We start from the raw sequence: 19,587 nt of genomic DNA on the forward strand, positions 1-19,587 counted from the left end.
CCAAGCAGACATTTAAATTTCTCTCCCCCCCGGTGTTTTTCTTCTGTGCAGTCCGTTCCTTTGATTTAATCAAAAAATAAACAGAATTAATGTTTGCACATTTTGCCCCAGATACATTGAAAAGCATCAGCTTGCAAAATGTCTTATAATATAAAACAAAAATACTAGAAATATTGTCTGTTGGTTCAACTTGATGTATCATATTACTCTGCATCACAATCCTTATAATCAGAAACAGCTGAAATTGCATACATGGTTATATCGTGCATTTACTTCCTTATCGTTATTTATAAATATTTGTGACCAAATGCAAAAACCTGTACATGAATATATCTTATATTGTGTCTGGAAAAACAACATACTTGTTGCTTTTCTGAAAGATGTGCAAATATTAGAAGGAATTACTGACATCAGATGTAAACACAAAGCTATTATTTCAAGTTTTAAAAGGAATAAAATTAGAAAAGCGTCTGCCAACTACATGACGGGTTTATCAGATTATATCTAGACATACTACTTACAACTAACTCCTGATGTCACTAGTTAATTTGATTGATTTTAAATGTGTAGTCATGTGTTATTCTATCATAATTATTGTTGTGTATCATGTGCTCTTTTTTTTTATTACTATTTTTCATTACTCTACTATCAGGGATATGAATACTAAATATAATTCTATATTCTCTGCTGAAATGCAGAGATGTAAAAAAAAAAAAGCTCCCATTTCGCCAAGAGATGGCGCCCCTGCTCTGCGATTCTTTCCAGCCAATGGCGTCGCACACATATCCCACATTATCAAACGGTTGTTTCCGACCCCTCGCAACTTCTCATTTTTTTAACGCCGCAGATGGGATGCAATCTAATCCTGCAAGTCCATCTATCACAAACCCGGAGTTGCAGAGGAGAGAAGGGAAGGAAAGTGGTGGCGGCGGCGGGGAGGCGGGCGGTCAACGGGCGCCGTGAAAATGTCACTTTAGGCTACTAAGAGCGTGATGTGATGATGTCTGTTCATGTTTTGATGATCTTGAAGTGTTCCTGGAGGTGGCCCGTGGGGAACGTTTCGTCCGCGAATGGCGAGAAACAATTGTAATTGACCGCCGCCATCACAAGTGTCATATTTCCTCATCGCTTCTTTCCTTTTTTAGAGGCTATTGAACTTTGTTGTGGTTGATTTCTGGCAGATCTGCACAATGAAGAGGGATCACAGAGCCAGGCTCCGTCCTCGGGTGAGTAAAGCTGTTTACAGCAAACATAAAATAAGCCCATCTACTATTTTTAAGCAGGTTAAAAAAACATGCAGGATCATAAAGGCCAAATTATCCTGATTTTCTGATGAATTTCATCCCATTCTTCCTGCCTTTTTTTTTTTTTGAACATTTATTAGAACAGGTTCCTTAACAGAGTCATACACATTCTTGCAAAACCTCATAACAAGATATACATTATACAATATTCTTTATAGGTCCCTTATTTCCTCAATAGCAAGCAAAAAAAAAAAAAAAAACACAAAAAAACATCTAACTCAGTCAAATAGAGATAATATCTTCAACTCTCCAAATATTTTTTTAATGGGTGCCCATTTGTCAAGATATAGGTCTGTCTGAAGTCGTAAGTTTGCTGTCATGCGTTCCATGCAGTTTACATCCTTAAGTCTCTGACGCCGCTGGTCCAGGATAGGTGGGTGGGGTTTGAGCCAGTTTACTGTGATCATTTTATGTGCAATTAATAGAAGAACTCTAAGCGTAAACACCTGGTTTTTCCTGAGGTCGCTTGTTGATGCTGTACCCTTCCTTCCTTTTTAAGCAGTTCCCTCCCATTCTTCCCCCCCGTTCCTCTCCTCGGCGATGATTTTCGTTGTTCATTTACTCACCCACCATTTATTTCCCTTTCTGTCTTTGATGGATTTTTTTTTTTCTCTCTCATTCTTCTCCGCTCAATGTAACGAGGAACACGGGTTCGGTAAGTCGGTGTCATTGCAGGGCATGGATGCTTCGATATAAGGTAGGCGGTAATTGAAAAAAGGTGAAAAAACATGTACCATCCACATTGTAACAATGGTGTTCTCTGCTTTTAAAATAAGGATAATCCGTCATTAGTCCCACAGGAGGCAAAGTGAACTGTGGATGGCGCTTACACACCGAGGAAGCAGTTGGAATCCCAAACAGTTCTGTACAGAGAGTAAGAGATTTCATAATGAGCAAACACCAATTTCATTTTCCCCAGCCTTTCCCCAACCCTGCCCCGTCTCCCGGTTTGCTTCGTCACCTTCTTATCGGAACATTGGGATTGCACACGTTACAGCGTGTTGCTGTTTGGATTTACAGCAATTAAAATCATTTTGGGCTCCATCAAAGCAACATCTATAGATTTTAGATTTCTAATTATATCACTTTGCATTTAATCACCGTCCCGCAGCTTATTCGTGGGGGCAGCAGCCTGCCGGGGTTAAACCCAGGCACCCTCGTCCCCAGCGACTCGTCCAAGCTCCTTCTGCTTGACCCACGGTTTTCCCAGGCCAGATGGGATATATAATCCCTCCCTCTGGCATATTCTGGGTCAACCGCAGGGCCTCCTGCCAGGTGGACGTGCTTCCCCAGCCACCATGCAGAGGAATACTAGTTTCAACTATTTGCATCTGAGAATTTGTTCTGTCAGAGTGTTAAGACAGTGAATACGTGAATGGACTGGTAAACTGGCACAGCTCTGCCTTCGCGACAACGGACAGACCCTTCATCCTGCCTTCATTCAGTAACAACTCCGCAAAATACTTCATCTCTGGAGGCAGCAGCTCCTTCCAAACACAGTGTTTGATGGGGGCAGTCCATGTCTTGCGTGGCATAAAACACCATTTGGCTTCAGACCAGGTGTGCCGGTTCTCCTACTCACCCCCCCCTTCAGGTTCCTCTTCCATCGCCCATGAGTATGATGACGTGTCCCAGCAGAATTATGGAGGACCAGGTTGTACCCAATCCCAAGGCACCGTCCACTGAACCCAAAAACTCTGCATTTAACCCATCATGGATGAACCATGAGCTGTCGGCTGCCGTCTGTCAGCGCCAGGAGAGCAGTTAGGGGTTCGGTGTTGCTCAACGACACTTCGACATATTGGGAGGAGCCGGGAATCGAACCAGGAATGTTTGGTTCCAAGGAACTACAACAGCAGAAGTTGTCGTTCAGTGGGAGCCCGGTTTGTCCTCCTTGAATTGTCACCTTATCATGGTGGAGAAGTTTGTCTGCTCTTCTGATCCTTTGTGGGAGCCTCATTGTCTGAGGCGTCGACCTCTTGTCGGGTCTCCCGGGACGTCTTGCAGCCAAGCATTGGAGGGTAGATTGCTAGCGACTGCCTTGTGCGCAGCCTGAACAAACACTCCAATTTTCAGCCTGGGTAAGCCCCCGCCACACTGAGCCGGGTTGGTGACTCCAGAGGGACGCGAGACATAAGGCTGTTTGTATTTGTGGGAGTATCATCATCAGATTGCATTATGTAGCTTCAGGAAATCAAATATCACGACCGAGTCTGCTGCCGCATAATTGACATCGATGATCCGAGGGAGATATGAGGTGACCGGGGGCCGATAGACTATCGTTGACCTCGAGATCCAGGATAAAATCCACTCAGGGATGGAGGGGAAAAGAAGGTATGAGGATGGATGGCGGTGGCAGAAGACCTTTAACCAGCAGCAGAGCGACCAGAGAGAAGCCTGGGCTGCCAGGGCGACACAACGGAGGGAAGGGAGAAGAAGGTGACAATGGTGCAAAGGAAAGAGTGGCGCCGAGACAAAGCACAAGGGAAAGTACTTGGCATCTGGTATTTGCCAGACTTTTATATCTTTAACTCCCCATCTTGGACCTTCGGATACAAAATCGGGCCACAATCTGGCCCGGATGAAATCACCGTACCCTGTTCTGTTACGACCCGTCCAAACTCAAGAGATTATTTGACAAAACGGGGACTTATTGATTGGCAATCTGAATCATAAAGTTGAGAAAGTCAGAATTGACATGGACATGGGTGAAGAAGTGCAAAATGAGTCAATAAGACAAAATTTTTTATAATATTTTTCTGATATATATAGATTTATATAGATATTTGTGTGTGTGTGTGTGTATACATATATATATGTATGTATGTATATATCTATATACATACATATATATGAATAAATGTACACGACTGTCAGAAAATTTGAATATTGTGATAAATTTCTTTTTCTTCTGTAATGCAATTACAAAAAACAAAAATGTCATACATTCTGGATTCATTACAAATCAACTGAAATATTGCAAGCCTTTTATTATTTTAATATTGCTGATTATGGCTTACATCTTAAGAAAACTCAAAAATCCTATCTCGAAATATTAGAATATCATGAAAAAGTAATTTTTGTTTTTTGAATTGCATTACAGAAGATAAAGAACTTTATCACAATATTCCAATTTTCTGAGACAGTCCTGTATACATATATATATATATATATATATATATATATGTGTATGTGTGTGTGTGTGTATGTGTGTGTGTATGTATATATATGCATGTATGTATATATGTGTGTGTTTTATGTATGTATGTATGTATGTATATGTGTATTCTTGTATGTATGTATGTATATATATATATATATAATATATACATACGTATATGTGTGTGTATATATATGTATGTATATACGTGTGTGTGTGTATGTGTGTATGTATTTTTATGTTTACACACACACAATGTTAGACTGACTGCATGATTATTGCAGACGTTCCTCAGCAAATTAGTATTTTTGGGGGTTTGGTATTATGAATAAAAGTATTAATACACGTGTATTTACAGTATATTAATTCTCCTGCTCTTACAATGTCGGTGGCTTGCAGAGCCAGATTGGGGAAAAACAAGAAAACACACACATGCACTCCTTTGGGTGGATACTAACCTAAGCATGTGCAGTATACCGAGGGGACGTCGCTAATAAAATCCACTTGTAATGGATGCAAGGAGCAGTCGTCGCTGCGCAGCCTCTGCGGAGTGACTGTGATTTATTTAATTTTATTTCTTTTCAAAGCGAGAACACGGTTAGGCCTGGGACTCATCATCAGACGGGAGACTGATGGGAAGCACTCTGCGTGATGTCAATGCAAATGTGATTCTCCGCCGAACAAAAAACACACTCGTTCAGAAAAAAAGAGCTCGCTGACAGTAGTTTTATCTCCGCCCAATGTGTTTTTTGGTTGTTTTATTTTTATTTTTTGCTGTAGCTGCGTATAAAAAATTACTTGGACAGAAATTAGCGTCACTTCTGGTCAGCTGTTTTTCACTGCCATCACAAAGGCTGGCTTCAGCTCTCTGTTAATGAGTTCTCGCAGATACTACATGTCTCCAGAGAGAATCCAAATTTATAGGTATATCAGTGACATGCAGTCAGGGGAGGCAGGAGAGGCAGTGCCTCACTTGCCAATTTTGGAAAGGAAAAAATTGTAAAATGAAAAAAAAAAAGAATTAAATGGTTATGGTTATTTTATCGTTGATTTGCACTGTAAAGGTATTTTTCATTTAACTTCACCAGTTTTTGACTTTTTTTTTTTTTACTCAAAATTGCTGGATTTTCTCATTTACTGACCAAATACTAAGAAAGACGTGCAGTGAGGCTGCACACTGTTCTGATTGCTGTCTCTCTGTATGTCACTATAAAAATATTTTAACACTTTTGCTATATGAACTACATTTCCAATGTAAAGAATGTACAGTGAGTTTTTTTTTCGTGAACACCTACTAGTTTCTTGTGCTAAGTGATCATAAAATTGCTGTGAAGAGCCACTAGGTGAGGCACGCAGTTCTCCTGCCTCATGGAAGTCAGTACTTCACCAGCCATGAACCGCACGTCACTGGTGTGTATGTAAATACACTCTAGGACCAAAAGTATTCGCTCACCCATCCAAATAATGGAAATCAGGTGTTCCAATCACTTCCATGGCCACAGGTGTTTAAAATCTAGCACCTAGGCATGCAGACTGTTTTTATAAACGTTTGTGAAAGAATGGGTTGCTCTAGTAACATGTAAACTGATAGAGCGGGATAGTGCGAAGAAGTGGCCAACTTTCTGCAGAGTCAGTGGCTACAGACCTGCAAACCTCATGTGTCCTTCAGATGAGCTGAAGAACAGTGCGCTAAGGGCGTCATAGAATGGGTTTCCATGGCCGAGCAGCTGCATGCAAGCCACTTGTTACCGAGTGCAATGCAAAGTGTGGGATGCAGCGGCGAAAAGCACGCCGCCACTGGACGCTTGAGCGGTGGAGACGCCTTCTCTGGAGTGACGTCCGGCAATTTGATGGACGAGTCTGGGTTTGGCTGTTGCCAGAAGAACGCTACTTGTCTGACCTCATTGTGGGGAGGGGATTATAGTGTGGGGTTGTTTTTGGCCCCTTAGAACTTTGAAAGCTTCAGCATACCAAGACTTTTTGGACAATTCCATGCTCTAACCTGGCCCCTTCCTTTTCCATCATGACTGAGCTCCAGTGCACAAAGCAAGGGCCATCAAGACACGGATGACAGAGTCTGGTGTGGATGAACTTGACCAGCCTGCACAGAGACCTGAATTCAACACCTTCGGGATGACAAAGGGCGGATACTGAGCGCCAGACCTTCTCGTCCAACATCAGTGTGTGATTTCACAAATGCACTTCCACATAAACCCACCCCTGAACCTCGTGGACAGCCTTCCCAGAAGAGTTGACGCTGCCACAGCTGCAAAGGGTTGATATGCGAGCCGAGGCAGGTGAGCAAATACTATTTTCATATATAATGAAAGTGAAGGTGCCATTCTCATATTTTCCGTAGAGGGTCCGACCTGTCGATTAAGGAAAGGTGTACAAGACAGTGGTGAGACCAGAGATGCTGTATGGACTAGAAACTGTTCTAATGACCAAAAGACAGCAGGCAGAACTAGAGGTTGCAGAGATGAAGATGTTGAGGTTCTCTTTGGAAGTGACCAGGATGGAGAGGATCAGGAATGAGTCCATCAGAGGAACAGCACATGTTAGATGTTTGGAGAAGGTCAGAGAAGCCAGACTGAGATGGTTCGGTCATGTACAGAGAAGAGATAGTGAATATATTAGTAGACGGATGCTGGAATTGGAGCTGCCAGGCAAGAGGTCTCGAGGAAGACCAAAGAGAAGATTTATGGAAGTAGTGAGAGAAGATATGAAGGTAGTTGGTGTGAGAGAGGAGGATACAGAGAATAGGGTTAGATGGAGAAAGGTGATTCGCTGTGGCGACACCTGAAGGGAAAAGCCGAAAGAAGAAGAAGTCCTTCAAAGAATTCACTTGTCACAATGTCACAAATTACCGCATTTTGCAGACCAAAAGGCGCTATATCAATGAACGGATCCATTTTCATACATACGCCGCGTGATAAAACGTACGGTGTATATAAAGCCAAACAAAACCGTCGGTTTATTCGAATTTTCTTCACCTCGCTTCGTCCCCTGGGAAACTCTGTTTGGTTTTCTTTACTTTCCGCTGTTCAAAGATTTATGGACATAGTGAGAGAGGATATGAAGGTAGTTGGTGTGAGAGAGGAGGATACAGAGAATAGGGTTAGATGGAGAAAGTTGACTCGCTGTGGCGACTCCTGAAGGGGAAAGCCGAAAGAAGAAGAAGAGGTCCGACCTGTCGATTGATGCGAAAACGGTCTCCCATCGCCGTCGCGTGTTGTACAACACGCGTGGATCCGCTGAGCGGTCATTGGATCATGATGCCGGATGCAAAGTGTGTAAGTGCGCGGGGACGGCGGAGCGTTCAAGCCGTCCCCCCTCTGTCCTTTCACTGATGGGCCGTAATGCGTCTGAATAGAGGAGTCGTTTATTTGGTTCCAAGGGCGGCGGAGACCCGCTGAGTGAGAGAGACAGACAGAGATGGAGAGAAAATGAGGATAAATTGCCGAGTGCAACCAGAGAAGCGATCGGGGAGGTCGGTCTGATCAAGAGACGCGGCAACACACATGCACAGTCTGTACACACTTAGAGATTAGTGTGTTGACACTTGTCTGCTGATGAGTGTGTGTGAGTAAAACAAGGTCTGTCCATAAGATCTGTAGCTCCTCAGGAGACGTGACAGATTCTCTCACTCTCTCTCTCTCCTTGCAATATAATGAAGGTATTTGTTGGATTGATTAAAACGGTGGTGAGACCAAAGAGACAGGAGGCAGCGGAGATGAAGAAGCCGCTGAGGTTCCTTTTAGGAGCGAGGAGGACGGAGAGGATCAGGAAGAACGTGTTAGATGTTCTGGAGATAAGGTCAGGATGGGTTTGGACATGGACAGAAGAACTGGCAGGCAGAATGCATGTGTGGAGCCGGCCGGTGTGCAGAGGGTTAGATGATTGGGATGAAGATGATTTGCTGCAGCGACCTGGTGAAAGGATGATTCTCAGTCATCCAGGTCATTAGAATCAGAATCAAAATGACTTTTTGTCCCTGAGGGTCACTTGTGAGGCACATCAGACGGCAGCATCGAATTGTGAACATCAACAAATAAAAAACAAATTCATAATGATTACTAATAAAAGTAATAAGTGATAATGTGTGTGTGTTTTTGTGTGTGTGTGTGTGTACACACACAATATATATGAATGCAGAGCGAGCTTACTTACAATTTGCACAATTCTATATATTTCTATATTATATATATATAATATAATTCTATAATTATATTACATATCATTATACATGTATAAATAGAATATATATGTCTATATATGTATATATATATCCATTTGCCAGTTGCCACGACATATATATATATATATATATATATATATAATTGTTCTATATATAGAATTGTGCAAAAAAACAGTTTCTTACAATTTGCATAATTCTCTCTCTCTATATAGAATTCCCATATTCTATATATTATATATATATATATATGTAAAGAGAGAGGGACAGAGAGAATTGTGCAAATTGTAAGCTCGCTCTGAATTTATATTGTGTGGGTATATGTATGTGTGTGTGTGTCTATATATAAGCATATATATATATGTATGTATGTATGTGTGTATATATATATATATATGCATATATACATATATATGTATGTATGTATGTATGTATATGTGTATGTATGTATGTATGTATATATATATATATAGCGCTAAAGCGATGAGGACAAAGGTTTCCCTTGTCTGGGTTTTGCAGGCGGGGCAGCAGAGTCTGCGAGTCTCTCGAAGGCCCGGGTGTAAGATGTGGGACCGGCCTGGGAAGATCTTTTTGGTTGTTTTTAATATTTGAGTGTTCTGGAAGGTCGTGGCAGGAATGTCTGTGGAGGTTCTCAGTCATCCAGGTCACGGTGAATTCTCGGTGAAATCTTCTTATTGTGGCAGCTGGACTTGAATTTCTTCATTCCGGCCTCTGGAATGAGGGCTCAAACGTCTTCAAGTGAAGAAATTTATTAGGTATTATTATATAATAAAGTCCAGTTGCCACGGCGAGAAGATTTCAACCAGAATTCTGGTGAGGGGATGCTTCACTTTGCAAGGTTGTTTTAACCATACCATTAATCTTATTCGTTTAAATATTCACTCCACTTTGAATGAGATTCTTCTAGCTTTGTCTTTCCTCTTATTAAATTAAGTTTCTGCAGCTGCCGCTGTTTTTCCAGCCCGGGTCCCACGGGGGCGGAAGAGGTCCAGCTCCGGGTCTGACAGCAAGTCCGTGAACCCAGGTGGTCTCCTTCGTGTTTGAAAAGGCGATTGAAGGTGAGCGGCGACCAAATGGTGCGGAATCCAACCAAATTTCCTTGGCACTTCTTCCTCGGGTCCCCGTGGCGGCTCTAGATCGAGGACAAATAGCTCGCACCTCCTCGGAGACGGCCGGATGTGAAGCCCGAGGTCAAAATCGCGGCTTGTTTACCGACGTCGGCCCGTAAACAATTTGGGTCGGAGGCAGTAAATCCATGTGGGAGATCTATGGTAATGTTCCCTCCCGGCGCCAGAGGCCACGCGGTGGTTGACAGTCCATACGTTCTAGGACTTTAAAAAAAAAACAAAACACACCGACGTATTGATATTGAATCCTGAACCGCGGTGGGGATGATGATGGAACACCTCCTGGAGAATGTTTACATGTTTATTTTATTCCTCCCAGCTTGCGCCGCCATGTATCTCCCCAAACCCCTCCGTCTCCTTTCCCGCCTCCGTCCATTCTTTAAATCATGAACAGATGACGCATCGATTTAAGTGTCTCGTACGTAACTGCAAAGTAACGTCTTGCTAAGAAAACGGCGTCCGGCTCGCCGCGAAAATCTGATTTTTCTTCAAATCTTTGTCTCCGATTGGTCGATCTTTGACCTTTGTCAGATGGTTATTGATCCGCCCCGCCGGAGTTTCGGCCGTCTTCCTGGTCGGAGTGTTTGGGGATGAAGGAAGCTTCTCCCTTACACATTAAATGTATCTCCATGAAACACCGCGACGCTACTTTCATTAAACTTCATATTTGTTCTCGGTTTCTGGAACCGCTGATTTTCACTTCAATGCCGCTTTATTCACGGGAACCACCGGTTCTGAGCGGAGGGTTATTACATTTGCACAGATCAAACAATTCCCCGGTGAGGAACCTGGCAACCGTGAAAGAAAAAACTCCTTTATAAGGAAGGAAACCTTGTGCGGAGAAGGGCTATAGTTGGATTAGCCGTTTAATAATCCAATCCTAATTGCTTATCTTCACCTCGGGTACAAAACATGCAAAGGTCAAGGAAAGCGACGGTACGCGTCAGGAAACGTTGTTTTGCTTCGATAGTTCGACTGTTCTCATGGTCGTGCGGTTCACGGTGTGACACTGGATGTGCAAATCTACCTTTTCGTGAGGCAGAGGCAGAGTATCGGCGTATTTTGGCTCTTTATTCTTTCTTCCCTGGTGTTGATTGCTAAGAAAACACAATTTCTGCACAACGGTTGGAATTTAAACCCCCCCCCTCAAGAAAAAAAAAAGGTCGACGTTGGCTCCCAGCCACAGACGTGAGAACAAACGGCGTCACGCTGAAGGCGGCTTCTCACGTGCATTCAGACGTCTTCACGTGAATTTCATCTGCCGCATGAAGACAAATGTTCCTACTTAATAGGCAGAACGTGTCCTCCCTGCAAACACTTTCACATTATCTCTATATTTCAAAACATCTTGAGTTTAGCCGTCCCGCATCTTGAGAAACAGATATCTGTTATTTTTTGTTAATATATTTTTATAAAGATGGATTATGATACATTTTGTTGATGGAGTTCTCGCAGCCAACAAATACCTGCGTCTGAGGGTCTCGATATTAAAAACGACTCGTGAATAAGAAATGACTCGTGCAAAGCGAGCATACGTTACACTCTGACAGGCATTTTTACATTTTGCCCGCCGGCCAAAACACGGCGCGTGGCGTGAGTTTACTCGATGGCAGCTTGGGTCTGGGAAAACAAACAAAACACAAACAAACAATAATATGAAATAGCTTCACCCAGGAGGGCAGAGAATTTCATAGCGGCGAACAGATGGCGTCGAGTTTAAAACATACCGACGTAAGAAAAACGATGATCCAGTGAACAAGAATGATGTTATGCAACGCGCTTGTTCTTACAGATTCCGAACCGAAAGCGTGGATTTTTTGAATAAAATCTGGAAAATAGGCGGCGGTACGAGCCGGACGAGATCGAAATGGGAAAAGCCGATCGGTGCGCGGTCCTGCGCTCCTGGCGGACAACAGGACTGCTGAAGTCGCTCGCTCAGGTGGAGCTGTTTGTGTAAACGATTTAAGTTGGCGAAAAGTGCTCGGATAAAACGAGAGGTGTAATTATCTCCAGGACCGCCTGCCATCCTTCACGCCGGGCAGAGACACCGTCCCCCGAGCTTGTTTCCTAATTATTCGGACATTTTCAGACCGTTCTTATCACGACAACCGCTTAGGTACTTCTGGGTCATTTAACCCGACCGGGAATCTTCATCAGCTGCTTCCCCTCAGCAGAGATGCTTGCAGACGGTGAAAAAGGGATGACGAGAAGAAGAAAATAAAACATAGGATGTCAGAAAGACGGTGGAAGGATTGAGAAGGAGGTATCGGTCCGGAGATGCGCCGACACCGATACAAAAAGGGGATTGAAAATGAACCAGAACCAGACGCCAACAAGAAGCATTGAGCGTCCGGTCAACATCGAGATGATGGCGACCCTCAGAGCCCAAACTAGAAGATACAGAAGACTCTGTATGGGCGATATTCTGGACGGAGAAGCTTCTTTAAGCGACACACGATCATGCCAAAGAGTTCTTGTCTGCGCAAATCTAATCTGGATTAGCCGTGCTACGATTGCGCCTTGGTTTACACCGGAATTAGGGAATGCGAAAAGAAATAGTCTCTCCTCAACTTACACTGGTCTTGGCATCTGCGCAATTAGATTTGTCGAAGAAGAACGGGAGGAGGCGGGAATTGAACCGGCAACCGTGGAGGGACACCGCTCTCCTTGCTGAGCCCGATCTGACTTGTATGACTTGTATGCTCTGACTTGGGACCAGCCCCGGTCTTGGACTGAGGCATACAAGTCATTATCAACTTATTCACTTAAACAACCTTCTTAACATATTAAAAAAAAACAAGCTTCAAAGCAACAGAGTCAAAAGATAAATATATTTTCATCTGTTTTTTTTTTTTCCTCGACTTATAAAAGATGCATCAAATCATGACGGATTTCAGGGGCTGAAAAAAAAACAACCCCCAAAAAAACGCCTCTTTGTTGCAGGTGAATGCTCCTCCTGCCACTTTGCGGCGTGTCAAAGCAACGCAAAAAATGAGAGTTCTTCGCATCGAGAGCGATAACGGCGTCGGCTGTCACGTGGACTTCCTGCTATCCAAAATGTTTCACGGCCCATTTGCCAGCTTCTCTGCAGACCAGCCGCCGCCATGAACGCTCCGGACACTTAACCCGTGACCCCCTGCTTCGTCTCTCCGTCCGGACTTTGCTTCTTTCCTTGTTAAAAGTTTGCCCGATCTTTGTGTCCTCTATTTGCGTCTGTCATTAATAAAGATATTTCCACTCAGGCGACTTCCTGCTATTTATCAACAAAATTTATTGACTAAATTGTTTGACTCTGAGTCCACTCTGCATCTGCCGTTAGAATTTGAATGTAATTTGTGCTCCGGGGCGGCTTCACCCCCTCTCCCACAACACACACACGCACACGCACGCACACACACACGCACACACACACACTAATAAAATACATGAAACGGGGTAGATTGAGTTCACTGCCAGCTTGAATTTATCATCTTAAGGGTTTGCTGGCATTTAAGAAAACTTATTTTTTCCGCCGGATTTTATTCATGGTGGTAAAAAGCTATCGATACAAAAACCAAATAATCAGAACAGGAACATTTTTCAAGATGAAGTATTGCGGTGAAATCCAGATATTGAAATTATCTTAGACTTTCCAGAGCTGTTGGCCTGAATATGTATCCGTCCACTAACCAGGGTTACGGCTCTGCGTCAAAGAAACTTTGGATTGCCAGTTTTTTTTTTTATGCGCGGGCCAACTCGGTGAACAGAATGAATATTGCAATTTAATTAATGATTTTAAAATCATTAATAATAATAATAATAATAATAATATAAATGTACCGACCGATATTATCTTGTAGGTAATCATCCGTACAAAATTAAACAAAAGAAAAAAAAATACGTTCTAAATTCAATATTGACTGATTAACTCAAGAAAATGGTAAGAAAATTGTAAGAAAATAAGATAAGAAAATAATTTAATGGGCCAGGATTCCGGCATGTACTCGGTTTAACGGCAACTCGGAATTACGACCATAATATCAAAATGCCCAGGCAGCGGAGTTGTGAGCGCGTATGTATTGTACTCGCTTAACCTTATAATTGCTCTATATTCATGCAAATATAAACATTAAAGGGCAAAAAAAAGCACGGATATGTTTGCAAATACGGTAGAAACGGCGTTTCGCTTAACAGCGAACTTGCTTCCCGACAGGTGACCCGTGACCCGACCGTCTCCATCTGGCATCTAACGTTTGCCGTTCCTCCGATGGACTCATTCCCGTTAAAATGAAATGTAGAACAACACGATTAAAGAACTCTTAAACAGCTTGCACACCTTAAATTTACTGGCCGCTTAAATCGCACTCAAATGTCTTATTGCCCTGCATCTGTTTCATATTCAACATAATCATATTTATAATAATGTTTACATTCTTCCTATCAGCACTGCGGCGAGCAAAGTAGGAATTTCACTTGACAGGGAAACATGTTTTTAAACTGTACATGTGACAATGAACGCTTTGAATCTTGAATCTGGACCCCTAAGCACATGAAATCCTCCAATTTCTTGATCTCGTCCCTCGGTAGCCTCGCCGTTCCACCCGCTTCTTCTCATTCACACACATATATGCTGTCTTTCTGCGACTAACCTTCATACCTCCATCTCGCCAGATGTTCCTCAACCTGTTCTCTGCTTTAATTACAGATCACAATGTCGTCCGCAAACATCTCGATCCTTGGAGATTCCCGTCCAACCTCGTCTGTCCGCCTGTCCATCACCGCTAGATAGGCATATATATCAATATATACTTGTAACTCCAAGTCAGTCACACTTTTGTGAAATCAAACTGTTCACTTAGGAAACAACACAGATTCATTTGGACTTGTTTTAAGGACGTTACGTCCACGTTGGATCCGCTTTTAGTGTGTTTTTCCACTTTCATTTTGAGTGAGACTCCAAATCCAGACCTCCAAATTTGATTCCCATTGATCATTTTGGTGGGATTTCGACAAACATCATAGAAAACAACTTAATGTCCGGACGGATCCGACATTACATCCGTTCACTTGAAACCTGATATTTGATTTTATTGCTGCTTCTTGCAGAAAAGGGAGGAGTTAGAAGGGAGGGCAGAGATGTTCTGCCATTCACTCGTCCACAGATCTGCAAAATTCACTGTGTTTTGGACGCTGGTGGGAAATGGAGAAAACCTGGAGGAATCCATCGCGGACACGTGGAGGACGTGGACACCGGAACGGAACCCGGACCTTCTTGCCGCAGGGTAGATGTTTCCGCGGATCGGTTACGACCTCACCGGCTGTAACCGTGGCGATGAGTCTACGCGGTTCCTCTAACATCGGCGGACCCGAGACCCCCGACCGGTCCGGAGCGGGACTTGGGTGTTTTCTCGACATCCAGGGAGAAGACTCACGGGGAGGGGAGGCGTGACAGTATTCTGCATCCTGATTGGTCCGTGGGTGCCGCATGAGCTAATTGCATGACTACCCACACCTGTGCGGCTGCGGTTCGGAGGAAAGGCAGGTGGTTCCCAAACTGCGACCCTCGCCTTTTCGTCAAGCCCGAGATTTTCGTTTGACAGAAACTCATCAGGATGAATCTCCCGACTTCTCCTTTATTTTTAAACTCTGTTTTCGGCCTCTGCTCGGCATGTAGCTGCAGACCCGGTGAGTAAATTTGGAAACAAATTTGGTAAAACGGCATGATATTTATCGAACCTGGGATTAAAAGCTGAATCTGTGCCACTTGTTTTTTTTTTTTTGTTTTTTTTGTGTGTTTTTTTACGGGTGTCGGCCATGTTGGGCACGCAAAACAAGCGCCCGGAAAGATACAAGAACAAAATGGCTAACAAACACCCACAAAAAAAAAAAAAAGAAAAAACATAATTTAAGATTAATGATACCTGAAGACGGTTCCTCAGTTTTTGCTGCATATTAACAATAAAGAGGGTCTTCTTTTCCCGGCAGGATCTGTTCATATGACACGCTTGTCTTCCCCGCGCACACAAATCCACGTTTCTCGTCCGCTCTCAGAGCGCCCAGGAAATTCCACTTGGGGTTTTTTTGCAGCGTTTTGTTTCATCCTCCGCCGCTCGGCGTCCGCCCGTGCCTCCTTTGCGGAGCGGATGTGATTTATAAGTTGCAGGAGGCTCGTGAAAACAAACGAGGCCTTGGAGACTCTCGCTCTCCTCGAGAGCAATCAGCTCTCAATGTTAATGGCCTGCTCATCTTTCGCCCGGTCTTATCCGCCGCCGCCATCGCGGAGCGCGAGGACGGTTAAGTTGTTTTGTGCGCCGCCGAGCCGATGCTTCTGTCCCTTAAATAAACTGCCGGTAGCAGAAACTCCATTATGTTTACCGGATAAAGGACTTCTCAAACCGTCGAGATTCCGGCCATGATTGTGCGGTTTACGGAATAAACCGTTTTTATTTGAGACTCTCTGCTTTTCCTCCGACAGTAAAACCTCCCCACGTCCTCATCACGCTCTGATTGTTTGCGCTCCGACAGCCCTCGCGCTGTTTTATCTCCGAAAAGGAAGTTTCACATTACAGCAGGGAGGTGGAAGAAGGCTTTCCGGCGGAAAATCTGTTCGGTTTTGGGGGATTTTAAGCCGCTCAAGACCATCTTGCGTGCGAAGAACGGCGTCCTTTTCGGGACGACATCCGACTCTGAGGACGAACCTTTTTGCGGCTGTTCGTCAGGACGATCTGTCGTTGCAGTGAAAGTCATTTTAGAGTTTTTGCTTGTGGTTTGGCTGTTTAAAATCCCTGTTAAAAAGAGGGCAACTCCCGGTTCCTCGGATTGATCTTCGCTTGGCGGAGTCCAGCGGGCCGCCGGCCGTGGGTAACCTCGCTTGGCAATGACGTGGAAATTGGATCCAGCCGGGGCCGCCGGCCCCCGCTGATGTTGTGAATGGGCAAAGTCTGGAGCTTTCCTTCTCCGAGGGAGAAACCCCTTTTTTTTAAAACCCGCTACTTCAGGGGTGTCAAACTCATTTCGGTCCGGGGACCAGTAAAATCAGCGCGCAGTTACCTAGAAGTGGGAGAAGTTTTTCCTTTGTTTTAGTCTAAAGGAGAACAGGTAAATTACAAAAATCTTTTTATGTAATGAACTGTTCCCTTTAAAAAAATACACGATAAACATCCAAGGAAAATAAGTGCAATTTCAACAACGCTATGCCTCAGTTCTGTCTTCTCAGTTCTCCGTGGATTTTGTTGTACCGAAACTTGCTGCATCCACACCGAGCATACGGGTTTCATATTAACCTCAACAAACAGATAAGAAGTGGTCCATTTTTCTTAGCAAACCCTAAACTCCATGTCAACTTTTCTCTTTTTTGACGACTTCTTGCCAATGAGGGTTTCGGGGCCGATGCAAAAGCAGAAACATTTCTAATGATAAGTAAAAATGTTATTTAGTCATCTGGAAGCCGCATTGTTGGCATCTGCTGTAAGTTCTGAGTGACATCATGTTGTGCCATGTTGCTAACACTGACTAAAACAGTGAAGAACTGCATTTTTATTTAAAAAAAGGAGTTCATGATTTTTATGTATTTTTTCAAAATGTAGATTTATTCCACGGGCCGGATTGGACCCCCTGGTGGGCCGGTATCGGCCCGCGGGCCGTACGTTTGACACCCCTGCACTAGATGGCTTTGCAAAGTTCTCAGTTTCTGGCAGCCATCGAATACATTGAATCCTTCTCCCTGGTCATACCGACGCCACGTCTTCTTCTTCTCTGCTCCTTTGGACGGTGGACGGTTGACGGTCGACGTTTCACGCCGCCATTCAAACAGAGTTTGAACGGTGGCCCTCGGTTTTAGAAGTCACCGCTTCTTCCCGTGAGTTCACACGAGCCGAACGCTGAAAGTTAAAATCTCTTTGTGGCAACTGGACTTGAATTTCTTCCCTTGGAGATGCTCCACCTCTCATCCCAGAGGCTTCTTCAGGTCAGACGGTGTTTCCCGGTAGGGTCGGGGGCCGGTCGAAACCGCGATGGCTTGTTATCCCAACGGTTTAGGGGTTTTGCAGAAACAAGGTTGAATGGGGTCGTTGTGCTGGTCGGGATGTCGTTCGGGAGAAGAAGAGTACAACTTCTGGGGGGGTACCAAAGTTAAAATTTGAATAGGACTGAGATTGTTTTCGCACAATCCGAATTTTAGCTTTGCGGTAAGAAACTCTTAATTTTGCCAAAAATCAACCGTGACCTGGATGACGGAGAACCTCCGCGGATGAGGACTCGAAAGAATTAGAAAAGCTAGAATCATGATGGGAATGAGACTTCTTTGGCTTATTGTCGGGGGGGGGTCAAAGGTCAAAGCTCCAGGGTTCGAACCATTTACCGAAGACCTTTTTTTTCTACTTTGCTTTGAAATGGAGTCTGTTTTTTTTTCAAAAGAAAGGGGGGGAAAATTGGCATCGGTGGAATGTGGCTAATTTAGAAACTGAAAGAAAAGTTTGTGTTGCCAGTTGGGTGGTCCGCTGAGGGGCGACCCCCGGACCTCGTCCGTGTTGACGGCCCTCAAGTAGTCAATGGAGAAGGGAGGTGCCAGCTGGACTTGGATTGTTAAGTTTGAGAGTCCATTCACGCTTTTTGTTGGCAGCGATTGGGGGGGAGAGCGTTTCCTCCATAGAAGGAGACCCAAGGGGTGCAAGAGAGTCAAGCAGCACTTTGATGAACAACCGCACTTTGGGGCTTCACGGCAAGACGGTCCCTGGTCTCCATGGTCTCCACGTGTCTGGGGGGGGTTCCCTTCAGGTTCTCTGGGTTCCTCCCACAATCCAAAGAGGTTCAACGGAGACCCTATATCACGTATGTCAAACGTTTGAGTCCGAAAACAGGCAGAAAGTTCACTGGAGACCCGATATGGTCCAGATGTGAAAGGAGTCTCTATAGGAGCAGGGAACGGAAGGGTGAATGGTTGCCTGTCTCTCTAGGATCTTTGAATGGTTGTATATCTCTATATGACAAACTCAAGGCCTGCGGGCCACTTTTGGACCGCCACGTCATTTTATGTGGCCAGTGAGAACATCCCAAAAGGTCTGATTGTCTTAAAACAAATGGGTTAAAGGCATGCATTGACCATAAACTACATCTCCTACCATTCATACCGATCATGTTACCCGCAAAGTGACGGCATCCCGCCATTAGATGGCGATGAATCCACATCAATACGATTTTAAACAAGTGGAATTGAGAAATAAAAAAGGAAGAGAGAAGTTGATGCAGATGGAAGGCTGTTTCAAGAAAGATGGAAAGGATATGTAACATTGTGGAAGGAGTACTTACATTTATACTTGCCCTTTGAAGGCAACCATTATGCCGGTATAAAAGAGTCTGACACCCCGGCCCAATATGGTCCGATGTGTGTGAACAGCTGTACATCTCAGTCGGTAGAGCGATTCTCCAATCAGAGGATCGGCGGTTCGATTCCGGGGTCCGCCTGCATCTGGTCGTGTCCTCAAGCCAAATGTGCCCCAGACGGCCTGGTGAACACCTTGCAAGTGTGTGTGATTGGGTGAGAATCGGGTGTGTATTTCAGCGAAAGCGCAAGCGTCCGCGATGTTCTGTAACCTTCCCGAAGTGGGTCCGTTAAGCCGCATTTTGTGATAACAGTGCATTTTGTAATAAACGTCCAAAATAACAGGGTCGCGAAAGGACTCTCTGACCTCACGCACGCAACTCCGGCTCGGATTCTCCCCGAAACTTTCGCATCCGTCTGCACGTCTCCCGCCGATCGGAAATCGATGAATCCCCGCGATCATCCCCACCTTGGTCTCGGCT

General features: G+C 44.2%; 1 long non-coding RNA gene across 1 annotated transcript; it reads left to right on the top strand.

Moving 5' to 3' along the window:
- Positions 1-1,493: 1,493 nt before the first annotated feature.
- Positions 1,494-12,988, top strand: LOC147234278 (uncharacterized). The gene is made up of 5 exons (XR_015106181.1): positions 1,494-2,001; positions 2,097-2,178; positions 6,497-6,761; positions 9,615-9,738; positions 12,751-12,988. It is a non-coding gene; the product is annotated as an uncharacterized LOC147234278 (long non-coding RNA).
- The last annotated feature ends 6,599 nt before the right edge of the window (positions 12,989-19,587 follow it).

This window comes from Fistularia commersonii, chromosome 5 (genome assembly GCF_037954325.1).
Source record: "Fistularia commersonii isolate RoL2024-O1a breed Wild chromosome 5, RoL_Fcom_v1.0, whole genome shotgun sequence".
NCBI lineage: Eukaryota > Metazoa > Chordata > Actinopteri > Syngnathiformes > Fistulariidae > Fistularia > Fistularia commersonii.